General features: G+C 39.8%; 1 protein-coding gene across 2 annotated transcripts in view; it reads left to right on the forward strand.

Annotated features, from left to right (window-relative positions):
* Positions 1-12,703: 12,703 nt before the first annotated feature.
* Positions 12,704-18,254, forward strand: part of pik3r6b (phosphoinositide-3-kinase, regulatory subunit 6b) — a 59,119-nt gene continuing 53,568 nt past the window's right edge. For both annotated transcript variants that reach the window (XM_060901592.1, XM_060901594.1), the window contains exon 1: positions 12,704-12,856. The gene's annotated coding sequence lies outside the window, so the exon portion shown is untranslated. The remainder of the gene's footprint in view (positions 12,857-18,254) is intronic.

The following is an 18,254-nucleotide window of genomic DNA, read 5'->3' on the forward strand; positions in this document are numbered from 1 at the left end:
GTAAACAGTTTTCAAAATGGCGGCGCTGACACTTCATGTTTGAAGTCTCGCACAAGTCTCGTGAAGATCGTGTGGATAAGCGACGCCTACCGTGGACCATACGAACTACATTCAACGTGGCTAAAAACCGAAAAGGCTGATATGTAATATAATATGCCAATATGAGTCACGATATAAGGTTAATAAAACCGAAAACGTAATTGAATAACACGTTAATTAAGAAATAAAGCAAGTTTAAAAATGACTTCAGTTTCCCTTTAAAGGCAACTTTTTTCTTGTCACTGTTATACCCTCAAGTGTCTCTTTAAACCTTTACCTGGGACAGAATTTGACAGATTTGTCTTTCGGAGAAATGACTTAAGCCCACACATGAGCATAATTTTTTGTGATTATGATTAGGTGCATGTCTGTATGAGTGTGTGATTGTGTGTGCGTGTATGACTAACATCTAGACTTATGATGTATGAGTGCGTGAATGTGTCTATGTGTCTGTGGTGCCCTGCCATAGACTGGCATCCCATCCAGATGTGTGAACAGGAAATTGCACATTGTGACATCATGTGAATAAAATGTGATCACATCTGAAAAAGAATGATTCATGTGAGAAAATCACAGCTGAAAATGAAACCACATGGACCACAAGGAAGATGAATAATGTAAAAAAAATATATATTTGAAAATGCATTACATGTGAAAAATGTGTGAAACATAACATGTGAAAGGAAAGCTAGTCTAATGTGAGAATGTGGTGCATAGCCTATTTAAAACATATTACATTGCAAGCATTTAGTAGACGCTGTTAACCAGAGCAACGTACAACATACCCAGAGCAGCTTGGGGAGCCGTTGGGGGTTAGGTGCCTTGCTCAAGGGCATTTCAGCCATTCCTGCTGGTCCAGGGAATCAAACCGGTGACCTTTTGGTCCCAAAGCTGTTTCTCTAACCATTAGGCCATGGCACAAAATGTATACCTCAAGGGGACTATCCTAGTGACAGTTAGTTTAACATGTACTTTAAAAAAAAAACTTTTATCTGTGGAGGTAATTATACCTTTACATTTAGAACTCATTCAAGGTACAACAGTTGTCCTCATGGTCCAATTTTGTAACTTAAATAATTATTAAAGATAAACTACACTCACTTTTCCTGGCAAAACATGCAAGGTATAATTGTACATAAAATGCTTACATCTATCTATTATCCGTAGCTGCTTATCCTGTTCTACAGGGTCGCAGGTAAGCTGGAGCCTATCCCAGCTGACTACGGGCGAAAGGCAGGGTACACCCTGGACAAGTCGCCAGGTCATCACAGGGCTGACACATAGACACAGACAACCATTCACACTCACACCTACGGTCAATTTAGAGTCACCAGTTAACCTAACCTGCATGTCTTTGGACTGTTTTGGGGAAACCGGAGCAAACCCACGCAGAGAACATGCAAACTCCATGCAAACTCCAGCCGCTGAGCTCGAACCCAGGACCTTCTTGCTGTGAGGCGACAGTGCTAACCACTACACCACTGTGCCACCCAATATGCTTACATCCCAGTGAAAAGCAAAGGTAGCTTACACTCCAGTACTTTTCCCCCAGAAAATCAGATTTAGTTGTCTATTTAGCTGCACTGCAAATTATTATAAAGTACTGCAAGTATTATTACATATACTAAAGGACCATGAACCAAATTTGAGAATAAACTTTATTTTGGGGATGTTTTATCATTGCAATGGCTCATGAATGAATGAATAGAATAAAAAAGTATAGCATCAGTAAACTACAGTTTAATTTAGAAGTATTTTTAAAACCCAAATACACCTTTAGTACAGGCGTTTTAATTTTAAATTGACAGAGCACTTCTTGACCACCCAGTGCGTCAGTGATCCTCATCCACCTGTGTTAGAGACTCAATCAGAGGTCCACACGGAAATGAAACAGCGACATCGTGTGGTGGGACACAGAACAGTCCAACAGAGGACACGGATGTGTGCTGGAGGGAGGACAGCCCATCAAACATCACAGATTTCAGTCATCATCAATAACTCAAGAGCTCAGCAAAGGATGTAGCTGCACTGTAAAAACATAACAGCAGGAATGACTCAGTGAAATGTGTAATCACTACTCAGATATGTTTCGTCTTATTATTTTTATATATTATTTCTTTTTACATGTTATTTGTTGACAGGTTGAGCCCACAGAGTTAAGGGCCTTGCCCAAGGGCCCAATACTGGCAGCGTGGCAGTGCTGTGTCTCGAACCCTCAACCCTCTGATCAGTAACCCATAATGGGAACTCAGTAACTGAACACTGAGTGACTTAATTTTGTATGCGAAATTTTAAGTAAGCACAACTTACGTGACTCAAGTTTTAAACACTCAAAGAAAATTAGTTCCTCCAAATTTTCACTAAACACCTCATACAAACATCTCCTTGTTGTTGTGTTCTTTTACTTAACTGAAATTGAGTTATTTAACAGGGCAGCACGGAGGTGTAGTGGCTAGCACTGTCGCCTCACAGCAAGAAGGTCCTGGGTTCGAGCGCAACGGCCGACGAGGGCCTTTCTGTGTGGAGTTTGCATGTTCTCCCCGTGTCCGCGTGGGTTTCCTCCGGGTGCTCCGGTTTCCCCCACAGTCCAAAGACATGCAGGTTAGGTTAACTGGTGACTCTAAATTGACAGTAGGTGTGAATGTGAGTGTGAATGGTTGTTTGTCTCTGTGTGTCAGTCCTGTGATGACCTGGCGACTTGTCCAGGGTGTACCCCGCCTTTCGCCCATAGTCAGTTGGGATAGGCTCCAGCTTGCCTGCGACCCTGTAGAACAGGATAAGCAGCTACAGATAATGGATGGATAGAGTTATTTAACAAATAGTGTAGGGCAGCATGATGGTGCAGTTGTTATCGCTGACATCTCACAGCAAGAAGGTTCTGGGTTCGAGCCCAGTGGCTGACTGTGTACAGTTTAAATGTTCTCCCTATGTCTCTCTGTGTGGGTTTCTTTTGTGTGCTCTGGTTTCCCCCACAGTCCAAAGACATGCAGTTAGGTTAACTGGCTACTCTAAATTGATGCACATAAGTGTGAATGTGTGTGTGAAAGGTTGTTTGTTTGCAGGAAGTTGCGACAGGCCTAGCAAGCCGGCAGTACATGAAATGTGCTCACAGCAGACCCTGACAGTTTTGTAAGAGGCTGGAAACTGACAGGCCAATTGGCCTCCAGGGTGTTTGATGATAAATAAAAAAACAAATAGTGAACAGTATAGGCCAGACTATTAAAAAGGTCCCGTTTAATGAAATTCCTTCTTTAAAAAGGTCTGGATAAATGACTTATGACTGGATGGTGATAACAGTTATGTCTTGACCTTTAATGATTCATGACTGGCTAAAAGAAACATCAAATACACTATATAGTCAAAAGTATGTGGACACCTGACTATCACTCCTATATGTGCTTGTTGAACATCCCAATCCCGATGGGCATTAATGGAGAGTTGGTCCTCCACTCTTCAGGAAAGACTTTCCACTGGGACATGAATGTGGGGATTTGTGTGAATTCAGGCATAAGACCCTTAATGAAGTCTGACACTGATATCAGGTAGGAAAGTGCAAAGTTGGTCTTTCAATCAGTCCTAAAAGTATTCAGTGAGATTAAGGTCAGGTCTCTGTGTAGGTTACTTGAGTTTTTCCAGCTTTATGGACCTCACTTTATGCACAGCGGCCTTGTCATGCTGGAACAAGTTGTTTCCTTACTTCCAGTGAAGGCAACTCTTACAGGGGTGCTTGAAAGCTTGTGAACCCTTTAGAATTTTTTCTATTTTTGCATAAATATGACCTAAAACTGGCAGCACGGTGGTGTAGTGGTTAGCGCTGTCGCCTCACAGCAAGAAGGTCCGGGTTCGAGCCCCGTGGCCAGCGAGGGCCTTTCTATGTGGAGTTGGCATGTTCTCCCCGTGTCTGCGTGGGTTTCCTCCAGGTGCTCCGGTTTCCCCCACAGTCCAAAGACATGCAGGTTAGGTTAACTGGTGGCTTTAAATTGACCATAGGTGTGAGTGTGAATGGTTGCCTGTGTCTATGTGTCAGCCCTGCAATGACCTGGTGACTTGTCCAGGGTGTACCCCGCCTTTCGCCTGTAGTCAGCTGGGATAGGCTCCAGCTTGCCTGCGACCCTGTAGAACAGGATAAAGCGGCTAGAAATAATGAGATGAGATGACCTAAAACATCATCAGATTTTCACACATGTCCTAAAAGTAGATAAAGAGAACCCAGTTAAACAAAAGAGACAAAAAATATTATACCATGATCCAATATTACATATCTGTGAGTGGCAAAAGTATGTGAACCTCTAGGATTAGCAGTTAATTTGAAGGTGAAATTAGAGTCAGGTGTTTTCAATCAATGGGATGACAATCAGGTGTGAGTGGGCACTGTTTTATTTAAAGAAAAGGGATCTATCAAATTCTGATCTTCACAACACATGTTTGTGGAAGTGTATCATGGCATGAACAAAGGAGATTTCTGAATTCCTCAGAAAAAGCGTTGTTGATGCTCATCAGGCTGGAAAAGGTTACAAAACCATCTCTAAAGAGTTTGGACTCCACCAATCCACAGTCAGACAGATTGTGTACAAATGGAGGAAATTCAAGACCATTGTTACCCTCCCCAGGAGTGGTCGACCAACAAAGCTCACTCCAAGAGCAAGGCGTGTAATCGTCGACGAAGTAATAAAGGACCCCAGGGTAACTTCTAAGCAACTGAAGGCCTCTCTCACATTGGCTAACGTTAATGTTCATGAGTCCACCATCAGGAGAACACTGAACAACAATGGTGTGCATGGCAGGGTTGCAAAGAGAAAGCCACTGCTCTCCAAAAAGAACATTGCTGCTCGTCTGCAGTTTGCTAAAGATCACGTGGACAAGCCAGAAGGCTATTGGAAAAAAATGTTTTGTGGACAGAAGAGACCAAAATAGAACTTTTTGGTTTAAATGAGAAGCGTTATGTTTGGAGAAAGGAAAACACTGCATTCCAGCACAAGAACCTTATCCCATCTGTGAAACATGGTGGTGGTAGTATCATGGTTTGAGCCTGTTTTGCTGCATCTGGGCCAGGATGGCTTGCCATCATTGATGGAACAATGAATTCTGAATTATACCAGTGAATTCTAAAGGAAAATGTCAGAACACCTGTCCATGAACTGAATCTCAAGAGAAGGTGGGTCATGCAGCAAGACAACGACCCTAAGCACATAAGTCGTTCTACCAAAGAATGGTTAAAGAAGAATAATGTTAATGTTTTGGAATGGCCAAGTCAAAGTCCTGACCTTAATCCAATCGAAATGTTGTGGAAAGACCTGAAGCGAGCAGTTCATGTGAGGAAACCCACCAACATCCCAGAGTTGAAGCTGTTCTGTATGGAGGAATGGGCTAAAATTCCTCCAAGCCGGTGTGCAGGACGATCAGCACGGTGTGCAGCCGGTGATCAGCAGTTACCGGAAACGTTTAGATGCAGTTATTGCTGCACAAGGGGGTCACACCAGATACTGAAAGCAAAGGTTCACATACTTTTACCACTCACAGATATGTAATACCGGATCATTTTCCTCAATAAATAAATGACCAAGTATAATATTTTTGTCTCATTTGTTTAACTGGGTTCTCTTTATCTACTTTTAGGACTTGTGTGAAAATCTGATGATGTTTTAGGTCATATTTATGCAGAAATATAGAAAATTCTAAAGGGTTCACAAACTTTCAAGCACCACTGTCATGTTAAAGTATACAAAGACATTCTAGACAATTGTGTGCTTCTGAGTTTCAGGCAACATTGCAGGGAAGGTCCACATATGAGTGTGTTGGTCTGGTGTCCACATACTTTCGGCCATATAGCATACACTTTGCAGCTGTTTATTTAGGCAGTGCAGTAGAACTGGCACAGTGTTGCTGTCTCAGAGCTCCAGGATCCTGGGTTTGATCCTGGCGTCAGGGTTCTGTCTCTGTGAAATTTCACATGTTCTCCATGTTTCTGTATGAGTTTCCTCTGGAAAATTAATTCTTTAAACATGACTTGTACCATGCACACAAACATTCAAACATTCATTGACACCTAGTGCAATTAAGCATAGCCAATCCGCCTATTGGCATGTTTTTGTAGAGTTGGAAGGAAAAAAAAATCTCCATAAAATGAAATTCAGATTGTCCATAAAATGCAGGAAATTAAATATACTAAATAAAAATGAAAAACAATTCTAAACTTGACAAAATATTTTTTTTCCTTTCACAAGTTATTACAATACAACCGAGTTTCCCTAAAGCATTACAGTACAAAGATCATCATTAAATGGCAGCATGAGCACCACACTGAACACTCTTTCCCAGTTAAGATCATTTAAAATCTACAATCATTGTGCGAAACTCAGCCCACGTCAGTTATCCAAAAATCCTCCCTGTTATTCAGAGGGAAGGAGTGCTGTGGTAGGTGGAAGTCTTCCTTTCCTCTTTTTCATCATGAATATGGTGTTTACTATTTTTTCCCCTGAACCACGTGTCTATGTACTGTGAGTATGTAACGGAAATTTCTAAACTCTACACCCACCAACAGCACTATAGTAGATTACTGGAAGAGTTGTAAAAAAGGTGTGGACAGAGATTCTTCCTTTACACTATGACTGGCTGTGTGGTTGTGTTTTTGCCCCCATAACACTTAAAGGTACAATAAGTCACTTTGTCCTGCTGCTGGCCTTATTGCTGGTCATATATATATATATATATAATAAATATATATATATAAAATGTGCATGGAATATATATGCATGGAATGTGCATGGAATATATATATATATATATATATATATATATATATATATATATATATATATATATATATATATATTCCATGCACATTCACTGGATATGAGCAATCGCACACTCTGATTGGCTACTCTACTACTAGGATATTGTCAGACCTGTGCACTGTGGCGCATGCATCAGACGGACTCTTGGGTGCGCTCCGGACTGTGCACGCACTGAGTGGACTCTCGCATGTGCGCCGTTAACAATGCACACCTGCACAAGATTAAGGCACAATCAGTGTGCCTATATAAAGACTGTGTAAACACACGCTCAGTGCGAAGTATTGCGTTACATTGCGAACTCATTACTGAGCCTTATTTCCTTGATTGATCTCCTGGTTTCTGATTTCTGTTCCTGTTCAATGATTGTTTTGATCTGTGCCTTGGATAGTCTGATTGTGCCTCGCCCAACCTTTTGCTTGTTCTACACTTATGGTTTATGCTCACCGATTTGGATTGTTTGCCAATTGTCTCTTTTATTAATAAAACCATCTTCTGCAATTACATCTGATTCCAACCCATACCTGACAGATATCAGCTCATATACCATGAGTAGAGAAAAGCAAAATGGTGGAGTGTGTTGCTGAACCAACCGAGGAATATCGATTGTCTACCTGCCCCCCCCCCCCCCCCCCCAATTATCTCCTGTTCCACACTCCAGTCCAGTCAGTGGCGGTAATGCACCTTTAAGCTGGTTTGTCAACTGCCAAAAAAAACCCCTAAAGAAGAAGAAGAAGAAACCCCCCCAAAATACAAACAAACAAACAAACAAACAAACAAACAAACAAACAAACAAACAAACAAACAAACAATATAAGTATTTGATGGTAAGAACATATCTTTTTTATTTTTCAAGAATTATTGTTATAACAGTTTTCACAAATCGCTACTGTCATTTCACTGGTTTGTTTACATTCTAAGTGGAAATTATTTTGTCAGACATTTTGTGTAAAGTTTTTATTTATTGAATTTGCAAAAAATAAAAATGTTCTGTTTCTCAAAATCTAGTGAATGCGGATAGAATAAAACAGTTATTCCACTCAATCTCATAGTACATGGCTTATAGCCAACTCAGTGTTACATGCCTCGTCAGTTATCAGCTCATGTACAACTCGATTTCATGGAATAACTATTAAATATATGTGTTTTACCATTAACTTTCCAAAGCAGTATTAAATGAGGAACCTCCTCAATGACAGGTGAATGATAAATAATATGATATCATCACATCCTATGTGTCTGGGCTAGTCGCCCTATTTAAATAGCGTTAATATGGAAAATGTTTGAGAAGAGGTTATTGTTAATCGCTTTTGCAAATCCACAACACTGAAACTAAACACTCAAATGTTTCTCCTGTCAAAACACAAATCATTTACAAACTCAATGTTACGAAAAATGCCACATCATGCCATTAATGACATTAATTTCTTTCTTGGGTTTTCTAGTTAAATTTCACTTTCAAGTGTTGAGGAAGTTGAAGTTATCAGTATAGGACAAGGTCGCACTGATGTCCATTCTAGAAAACGGGGAGTCCAGAACAAGTCATTTGAAACTGCACAAAACTCTGAAGGACATGATAAAATAATAGCTTAACAGATTATCAGGAGCCATTTTGTATTCAGCCGATGTTTTAAACCTCCTACAGTAAACCTTATGTGTAGAATTAAACTTTTACTCAGCAAATGCAGTTTGTATAGTTATGCTAAGTTTATTATATGAGCCATTAGGACAGAGATGTCCGAACATTTTTTTTTTAATTGAGGGTCAAATATTAGTGTGTATGTAATTACTGATTAATAATATCTAAAGATCACTGAAAGATTGCCCTAATTCTTGCCTTGTTTAGATAACAAGCCTGTTAGTGGACTCTTGATATATATATATACACACACACACACACACACACACACACACACACACACATACATATATATATATATATATATATATATATATATATATATATATATATACAGTGCCTTGAAAGAGTATTCATACCCCTTGAACTTTTTCACATTTTTCCACCTTACAACCACGAACTTAAAAGTTTTTTATTCAGATTTTATGTGATAGACCAACACAGAGTAGCACATAATTGTGATGTGAAACGAAAATGATAAATGGTCTTCAAAATTTTAAACAAATAAAAATCTGAAAAATGTGGTGTGCATTAGTATTCAGCCCCCTGTACTCTGACACCTCTAAATACAATCCAGTGCAATCAATTGCCTTCAGAAGTCATCTAATTAGTTAATAGAGTCCTACTGTGTGTAGTTTACTCTCAACATAAATACACTTGTTCTGTGAAGGCCTCAGTGGTTTGTTAGAGAACACTGAAGAACAAACAGTATCATGAAGACCAAAGAACTCACCAGACAGGTCAGGGATAAAGTTCTGGAGAAGTTTAAAGCAGGGTTAGGTTATAAAAAAATATCCCAAGCTCTGAACATCTCAAGAAGCACTGTTCAATCCATCACTCAAAAATGGAAAAAGTATGGCACAACTGCAAACCTACCAAGACATGGCCGTCCACCTAAACTGACAGAGCGAGCAAGGAGAGCACTGGTCAGAGAAGCAGCCAAGAGGCCCATGATCACTCTGGAGAAGCTGCAGAAATCCACAGCTCACGTTGGAGAATCTGTGCACAGGACAACTATAAGTCGCACACTCCACAAATCTGGCCTTTTTGGAAGCGTGGCAAGAAGAAAGCCATTGTTGAAAGACAGGCATAAGAAGTCCCGTTTGCAGTTTGCCAGAAGCCATGTAGGGGACACAGCAAACATGTGGAAGAAGGTGCTTTGGTCAGATGAGACCAAAGTTGAACTTTTTGGCCTAAATGCAAAGTGCTATGTGTGGCGGAAAACTAACACTGCTCATCACCCTGCACACACCATCCCCACTGTGAAACATGGTGGTGGCAGCATCATGCTATGGGAATGCTTTTCTTCAGCAGGGACAGGGAAGCTGGTCAGAGTTGATGGGAAGATGGATGGAGCTAAATACAGGGCAATCCTGGAAGAAAACCTGTTGGAGGCTGCAAAAGACTTGAGACTGGGAAAGAGATTCACCTTCCAGCAAGACAATGACCCTAAACATACAGCCAGAGCTACAATGGAATGGTTTAGATCAAAGAATATTCATGTGTTAGAATGGCCCAGTCAAAGTCCAGACCTAAATCCCATTGAGCATCTGTGGCAAGACTTGAAAATTCCTGTTCACAGACGTTCTCCATCCAATCTGGCTGAGCTTGAGCTATTTTTCAAAGAAGAATGGGCAAAAATTTCAGTGTCTAGATGTGCAAAGCTGGTAGAGACATACCACAAAAGACTTGCAGCTGTAATTGCAGCAAAAGGTGGCTCTACAAAGTATTGATGCAGGGGGGGCTGAATACTAATGCACATCACATTTTTCAGATTTTTATTTGTTTAAAATTTTGAAGACCATTTATCATTTTCGTTTCACTTCACAATTATGTGCTACTCTGTGTTGGTCTATCACATAAAATCTCAATAAAAACTTTTAAGTTCGTGGTTGTAAGGTGGAAAAATGTGAAAAAGTTCAAGGGGTATGAATACTCTTTCAAGGCACTGTATATACACAGTATATAAGTTTTAATAGCGAGCCAAACAGTTATATTGAGTTACTTTATTCTTTGGTTAATCTACATGATAATGAGTGTTATAACACTATATTCTAGACAGTGCAATGTGCTCATGGTATAAAGGACAGGCCTAACAGTTTTGATATGGTTTTACAAACCTCACTGCCACCAGATGAAGGGTTTAAGCAAGCAGAAACATCCTGCCAGCACATGTTGTGGTCAGAAACTTACTACTGGTGATGGGTTACAGGATGATGACAAATTTTGCATATATGAGTTATATAGTCTCTACCTGTCACATAATGGTAAGTATGTCTAATAAAGTTGCTATTAGATGTATATTTGTTGCACACCGTTCATATAATTCTGGCCAGTTAATTTGGACAATCTTGATTTTCGAGTAATAGTTCAGCAATTTCTTTATTAATCAGTTTTTCTCATTTGGTCATTCAGTGTAATTTCTGAAGTAAATCTGTAGTAACTGGTGATTTAGTCATTACTGATTTGGCTTGTCAGACACTGACCAGTCACAACATGAAAACCACTGACACATGAAGTGAAAACCATTGATTATCTTGTTACAATGGCACCTGACAAGGGGTGGTATATATTAAGCAGCAAGTTCTTAAAGCAAAGTTGATGTGTTGGAAGCAGGAAAAATGGGCAATCGTTAGGATCTGAGCAACTTTAGACCAGGGCCAAATTGTGATGGCTAGACTACTGGGTCTGAGCATCTCCAAAACGAGAGGTCTTGTGGGGTGTTCGTGGTATGCAGTAGTTAGTACCTACCGTATCAAAAGTGGTCCAAGGAAGGACAACCAGTGAACTGGGGACAGGGTCATGGGCACCCAAGGCTCAATGATGCATGTGGGGAGTGAGGGCTAGCCAGTCTGGTCCAATCCCATAGAAGAACTGTGATAGAACAAGTTGCTGAAAAAGTTTATTAGAAAGGTATCAGAACACACAATGCATTGTAGCTTGTTGAGTATTGGGCTGCATAGCCACAGACCAGTTAGAGTGCCTATGCTGATCCTGTCCACTGCCAAAAGCGCCTACAATGGGCACGTGAAGATCAGAACTGGACCATAGAGCAATGGAAGAAGGTGGCCTGGTCTGATGAATCACATTTCCTTTTACGTCATATGGAAGGTCAGATACCTGCGTGTCAGTTACCTGGGGAAGAGATGGCACCAGGATGCACTATGAGAAGATGGCAAGCTGGTGGAGGCAGTCTGATGCTCTGGGAAATGTTCTTCTGGGAAACCTTGGGTCTTGGCATTCATGTGGAAGTTACTTTGACACATACCACTACCTAAACATTGTTGCAGACCAGGTACATCCCTTCATGGCAACGGTATTCCCTAGTGGCCTCTTTCAACAGGATAATGTGCCTTGCCACACTGCAAAAATTGTTCAGGAATGGTTTGAGGAACATGATAAAGAGTTCAAGGTGTTGACTTGGCCTCCAAATTCCCCAGATCTCAATCCAGTTGATACGAGATGATAGATGAAAATTTCAGAACTGAGCCACAGTGACATCCTATGGGTTTTCCCAGGCCACATCATATACTATAACTTCTGTCATTCTTTCTCAGTTATTCTCATAAAGAGAACCCTTCTCAAAGTTTTGGTAAAATAGATTATGTTTGGTATGATGTCTTTTTAGGTCATGATCCTATGTTAGATGTTACATAATTTACACTGATCTAATGACAATTTTAATAATATCACTCTGAGAGAAATGGATTCTAGGTCTTGTGACTGGCTTTGAAAAGTGGAAATAATTATTATGAGCATTGTAAAGCCTTTATCTACATCCTCAAATATAAGTGAACTGAAGTCAGCTCATATAGTTACTCTTACTTAACAGAACTGAAATATCCCAGATGTAACTTCCTCTTACCTGTGTTACTGAATAACCCAGTGTAGACTTAAAACAACTCTGACCACCAGCAATTTGATAGTTTGCCTCTTCTGAAAGCATGAATTCTGCTTAATATTTTCTACTTCCTATCTGGGCATTTTTTCTCTGAATCCAACCCAGTCAGTGAGCTTGTAAAGGCATTTTAAAGACTTACGTTCATACTAAAAATATGTCTTATCAGACCATGTACACCCACACATTTAGAAGACAGGAAACCCAATCTTGCAAGTCTATAAGAGAATAGGAAGTGGGGACGAGTGTACATGGGTTTGTACGAGAGTTGCGTGTGTATGGCCTGTGACAGACATCAGCTACATGTCCGCCTCCCCACTTGGCCCCATCTCTAGCAATACTCACGCAGGTTTCACACATGCTAATATGATGAGGAAGAGAAACTTACTGACAATAGGCACAATGTAAAGTTTTGCTTCCTGGCAAATGTATTAAGGAAGGAATCTAAAGCCTGATGGATTTGGATTAGACACTGCTGTTTCATCCAGGGTATGTCACACTTCAGTTCTCTCATTTGTACCTCATACTCGCATAACCTTTGTAGAAACAATGGCTCTTTTTAAAACTTTAACATTTTCAGTCTCAGTGTAGTAGCTTTTGTCAAATGAATGGCACTAAATATTAATTCAAATAAGAGTAAAGTACAGTTTGTGTTTCAGTAGTGTTTTGTTTTGCATTTTGCTGCTGATTAGATTAATATTAGGTACAACTGCAGTAGCACGACTGCACATGTGTTACAACAATAATCAACAGTCTCTGATACTACATTGTTTCTCTTCAGTGTGGTTTATTTTCAGTTGTGTATTAACATGTTTTTGTGGCGTATGTGTACATCATAGAGACAAAGACAGGTCTTGTATTCCGTATGTCTGTTCGAGAACTTTGATTACTATTTGAATTTTAATCAAACTATTGTTGTGTGTCTGGACCCTGACGATACACAGTGCTGGAATTCTCATTGGTCTGGACTGAATTCAAATGACTTACCATGACTATGTTTTGATTTGATCACTAGTATTAATGCCAATACGGGTATAACAGGCCGCTTTTTGTCCTTCCTAGTGTTGTATCACATCATACTATATTCTAAAATCCCAAGTAGTGAAATGTTTAATTAGCTTTTCAAGACTAACAAAAGTATGTTACTGTGACTATTTTATCATTGTATAATGTTAGCGTCATATTATATAATACTATACAATATACAATACTTAATGCAAATTGTGCTAATGTCCCATAAATTCAGTATTCCTTCATATTTTTTGTTTTACTCTTTTTTCAATTTAAGAATTATCCCTAGCATATGTGCTATGGATGTAACCAAATATTAATACATTATTTGGAATCAATAGATAATGGATCATAAACTAATACAAATAAACATATGAATAGTAGGAAGACTATTCTTGTTTGTTTGTTTGTTCATCTTGTTTGTGTCTCTGCTGGGGTCTTCAAGAAATAGTCATTTAATTAATTGGTACCACTTTAAATTACAGCCCGCTAATTACAGGGTTAAGTACCAGTTAATTAAGGCATAAGAACAGATAAGTACAGACTAAGTAAAGGGTATGATTTGTGTAAACCTGTAATATATTCCACACACTTTTCTGATAAAATGTGAATTGGGCATTTTTTTCCCCTTGATAAGCCAATATCCACACTTCCTCTACAAGTGTTAACAAAACAAAAGCCAATGGAATCAATGATTTGTTTTCTGAAGTCAACAATTGCATTTGTTTTAAAGGTCAACTGCTTTTCAGATTTTTCACGTTTAGGTCATAAAAATTATTTCCCCTGACACCCAATTATTATTATTTTTTTTAGTGGACCGAAAGCTTCTGAGTTCAAATCACAGACTTCCGATTTTATTCCCTTTTTTTTTCTAAAAGAACAATTAATGAATTTAGAGCCACGTGGCCCTAAATTCTCTGCCATTTTTTTCTTGCTTCACCGTGACGTCATTCAAGATACTACATCATGCTCGATGTGGTGGGCTTTCCCTGTTCGCGCAAGGCATTGTGGGATACAAATTTGAAACAGGAGAGGACAATGGCGGCCGTGAGTGTGCGAATGAAACATGAAAGACCGACTACAGTAACGGAAAGTGAGAAGAAAAGATGTTATGTTGCGAAGGAAAGGAAACGCAGGACCAAACTAATAAATATCGGCGGTCAGCGAGCACCTCGGTGTGATCAGCTGTTCGTTTAGCGACAGAATGATGTACGGTAACTGTCAGTGCACGGTCAAGGTAAACCTGTAGATGGCAGTAATGCAACACTGGATGCCAGCTGTCGTAAAACCCGAAAGATGAAGATGACGACGACTCAGGTAAGCGTGCGCATGCACGCACGGACTTCCTCTGTCTGCTTGACTGCACGAAGTGAGCGATTTCATGCACATTATTTGCTAGGGAATCCCCACAAATTAAATAACTTCCCAGCCACAGATTGGCCCGTTTTTTTTTTAAAGATATTACAGAAATAAACATATATCATGATGACCAAATTTCAGAGGGAACTAAATTTCACAGATTTTATGAAATCGAAAGGCCGTATACTTTTAAGGCATACATCACCTGCACATTTACGAAAGCAGAAGAAGGAAAAGGTGGAGGTGAAAAATAAAATACAAAGCCAAAAAAAACTTAGTTGGAGTTTGTGCTTGAGGGTTGCGTTTGTGGGTTGTTCTGGTGAGTTGGTTGTGGAGACTATTTGTAGCCAATTTATTGAATTAAAAGTGTTGAAAATGTGAAAAGAAAACTGTCATGTTTTGATTTTATTGGTTGAAAAAGCATTTTATTCAAATTGAATTCTTTTTTTAATGATAGCCTTATGTTCAAGTCATGTAGGTGTAATACTTGTACTACCTAGGTCAAGACAGGTTGGTCTCGTACTTATACTCCCTAATACTTATTTTATGCTCAGCATATTTTAGTATGTACTGACAGGTGGGATAGTAAATTAAATTCAAATTACTGCCCAGCCAGTCAGAATTACACTGTCCATAGTAGATAACTACTGATCGGTAGGCCTAGAGAGACAAAAGTAGAGTGCAATTACCGAAACTTCAGTCTACAGTCCTCGCAGCTCACATGAGACTAAATTTAGCTTTTGGTTACAGAAGTAAAGGATTCTAAGATACACTTCAAGTTACAGTCTGCACAATCTGTTGCCTCTTTCATACCACAGACCAGGATTGGACCTGAGTTATTTGATTACATTATTTGGGCTATTTGGGTTAATTCCTTCTTTTGTCAATTCAAACTAAGAGATTCAACACTGATTAACCCCTGGTCATGACAATTCAGACAAGACCTTTGTCACAACCTGAGAGAAATGCATAACTACAGTTGTGGTCAGAAGTTTACATACAGTGTCATGAATGTCATCTTGGATATGAATGTCATGGCAATATTTGGGCTTTCAGCAGTGGCGGCTGGCCCATAGGGGGCGCTCGGGCGATGCCCTCCCAGATGTGGAGGGGAAAAAATATATTTAAAAAAAAAATATATATATATATATTTTACAAATTTTATTATCAATGCCAGTTTTACTTAATAGTGTGTGCCTCCATGCAATCTGAATTATTTAAACAACATTTCCACCAACTGACTCTCATTCAACAGTGAATTTCCACTGACAGACTCGTATTATTTATTTTCTTGGGCGCTCATCAAAGTGCCCCAGAAGTGCAGCAAAATAGCCAATCGTGTATGGTTGCTAGGGAAAAATAATCAATATTTGGCCAAACAGCATCGCCGAATTTAATGGTTTTGGGGCGCTGGAAATTTTGCCCCTGCTACAGAAAATGTATCTCTCTCTCTCTCTCTCTCTCTCTCTCTCTGTCTTTGGTTAGAGGTGATGTTCAAAACTAGACTTTTGGTTCATACATACCGGTATATGTTATTTACCAGCTGGGAGGTCCGTATCGTGAAATACTGTGACTGAAGTCTTGAAAGTACTGAGTGAGGCCCTCTGGGCTGAGGTCAGTATTCAAGGCCGAGGTCACGGTATTTCACCATACGGACCGACCTTAAGCTCATCTCATCTCATCTCATCTCATCTCATTATCTCTAGCCGCTTTATCCTGTTCTACAGGGTCGCAGGCAAGCTGGAGCCTATCCCAGCTGACTACGGGCGAAAGGCGGGGTACACCCTGGACAAGTCGCCAGGTCATCGCAGGGCTGACACATAGACACAGACAACCATTCACACTCACATTCACACCTACGGTCAATTTAGAGTCATCAGTTAACCTAACCTGCATGTCTTTGGACTGTGGGGGAAACCAGAGCACCCGGAGGAAACCCACGCAGACACGGGGAGAACATGCAAACTCCACACAGAAAGGCCCTCGCAGGCCACGGGGCTCGAACCCGGACCTTCTTGCTGTGAGGCGACAGCGCTAACCACTACACCACCGTGCCAACCTTAAGCTGGTAAATAATGTATTTATTTTTTTCTTAACCAAATTCTAACAGAAAACGAGAGCGCCCGAAAGGGAAAGCCGAGCCAAGCCGCCATTTTGAATCCTCATTCACGGCTGTAATGAAAATTGCTTCCTCCTCAGTACACAAGTGCACTTCTATGGCAGGAAAAAAAACTACATTTTGCTGAAAAAAATAATGGACAATAATCGCACATCTTTCTTGTTATAGTTTGTATTCACAACAAGAGTGTCAACACTGTGTTTCACTCTCCCTCTCTCTCTCGTTTCACAGAAATACAACTAGCTCAGAACACACACACACACACACACACACACACACACACACACACACACACACACACACACACACCTCATTTCATAGTCACTCTCTCACACAGAAATCTTACACTCACCTTAGAATCAGACACACACACCACCTCTCTCTCTCTCGCTCTCTCTCTCTCTCTCTTTTCATACAATCACTCAGTCCCATACTCACCTTAGAAACCTTCCCCTTCTCTTTCTCACTCATTCATTCACACACACACTCACTGTTGATTTATATAGATTCAGCTGAAATCATACCCTTGCTGTAAACTTCTTTCAAGAACTTGAGTATTGTATTGTATTTGATACTGTTCCTTTCCAAAGCATAAATGGAGCCTAATATAGCTGTAAATTGTTAATTTACTTTATCTGTGAAACTGCTGATTTTGAGAAGGAAATTAAATTATTATTGTGGAATAATTGTCATTTTCTGACTGTTCATTTGAATGCTTATACTGGACTAGGCAGGGAAATCTATTGGCACACCAGCCCCACCAAGAATTTTTTTCACCAGCCACCACTGGCTTTCAGTAATTTCTTTGAACTGTTCTTTTTCTGTTGCAGAATGTCCAGCATACATCTTTAATTAAAAAAAAAAAAACACTAGAATTTGGTGCACAAGTTTTAATTTTCTTTGGGTTTTCTGAAATCAACTCAAGGTCAAAATTATACATACAGGGTCAAAAATATACATACAACACAGCTAATATTTGGGTAAAATGTCTCTTCGCAAGATTCACCTTGACCAAATATTTTTGTTTACCATGATTCTGGCAGAATTCTGGTTGGATATTTCACGACTCTTCATGGTAGAATTGGTAGAGTTCAACACCGGCGCGGGAACCGGGGGTGCGGGGGGGGGGGGGTGCGGCAGCACCCCCTGGTGGTGGACCCTCAAAACTGACATGAACATAAAACAAAACTTACGTGAAAATATATTTGTTTATTTATTTGTTTTCATTTGGCTCTGCTGATTTTATATGTCATGTTTTAGATGTAGGATGATGAGGGCTACATTTTAGTTATTTAAAAAAGGATTTAATTAAAACTTATAACTTAATATGTAGCCTAGTGGACCATCAGAATTTTTTTTGTCGTGACGTTGACGTTCAGCTTTTCAGCGCGCGAAATT

This window comes from Neoarius graeffei, chromosome 20 (assembly GCF_027579695.1).
Source record: "Neoarius graeffei isolate fNeoGra1 chromosome 20, fNeoGra1.pri, whole genome shotgun sequence".
Classification (NCBI taxonomy): domain Eukaryota; kingdom Metazoa; phylum Chordata; class Actinopteri; order Siluriformes; family Ariidae; genus Neoarius; species Neoarius graeffei.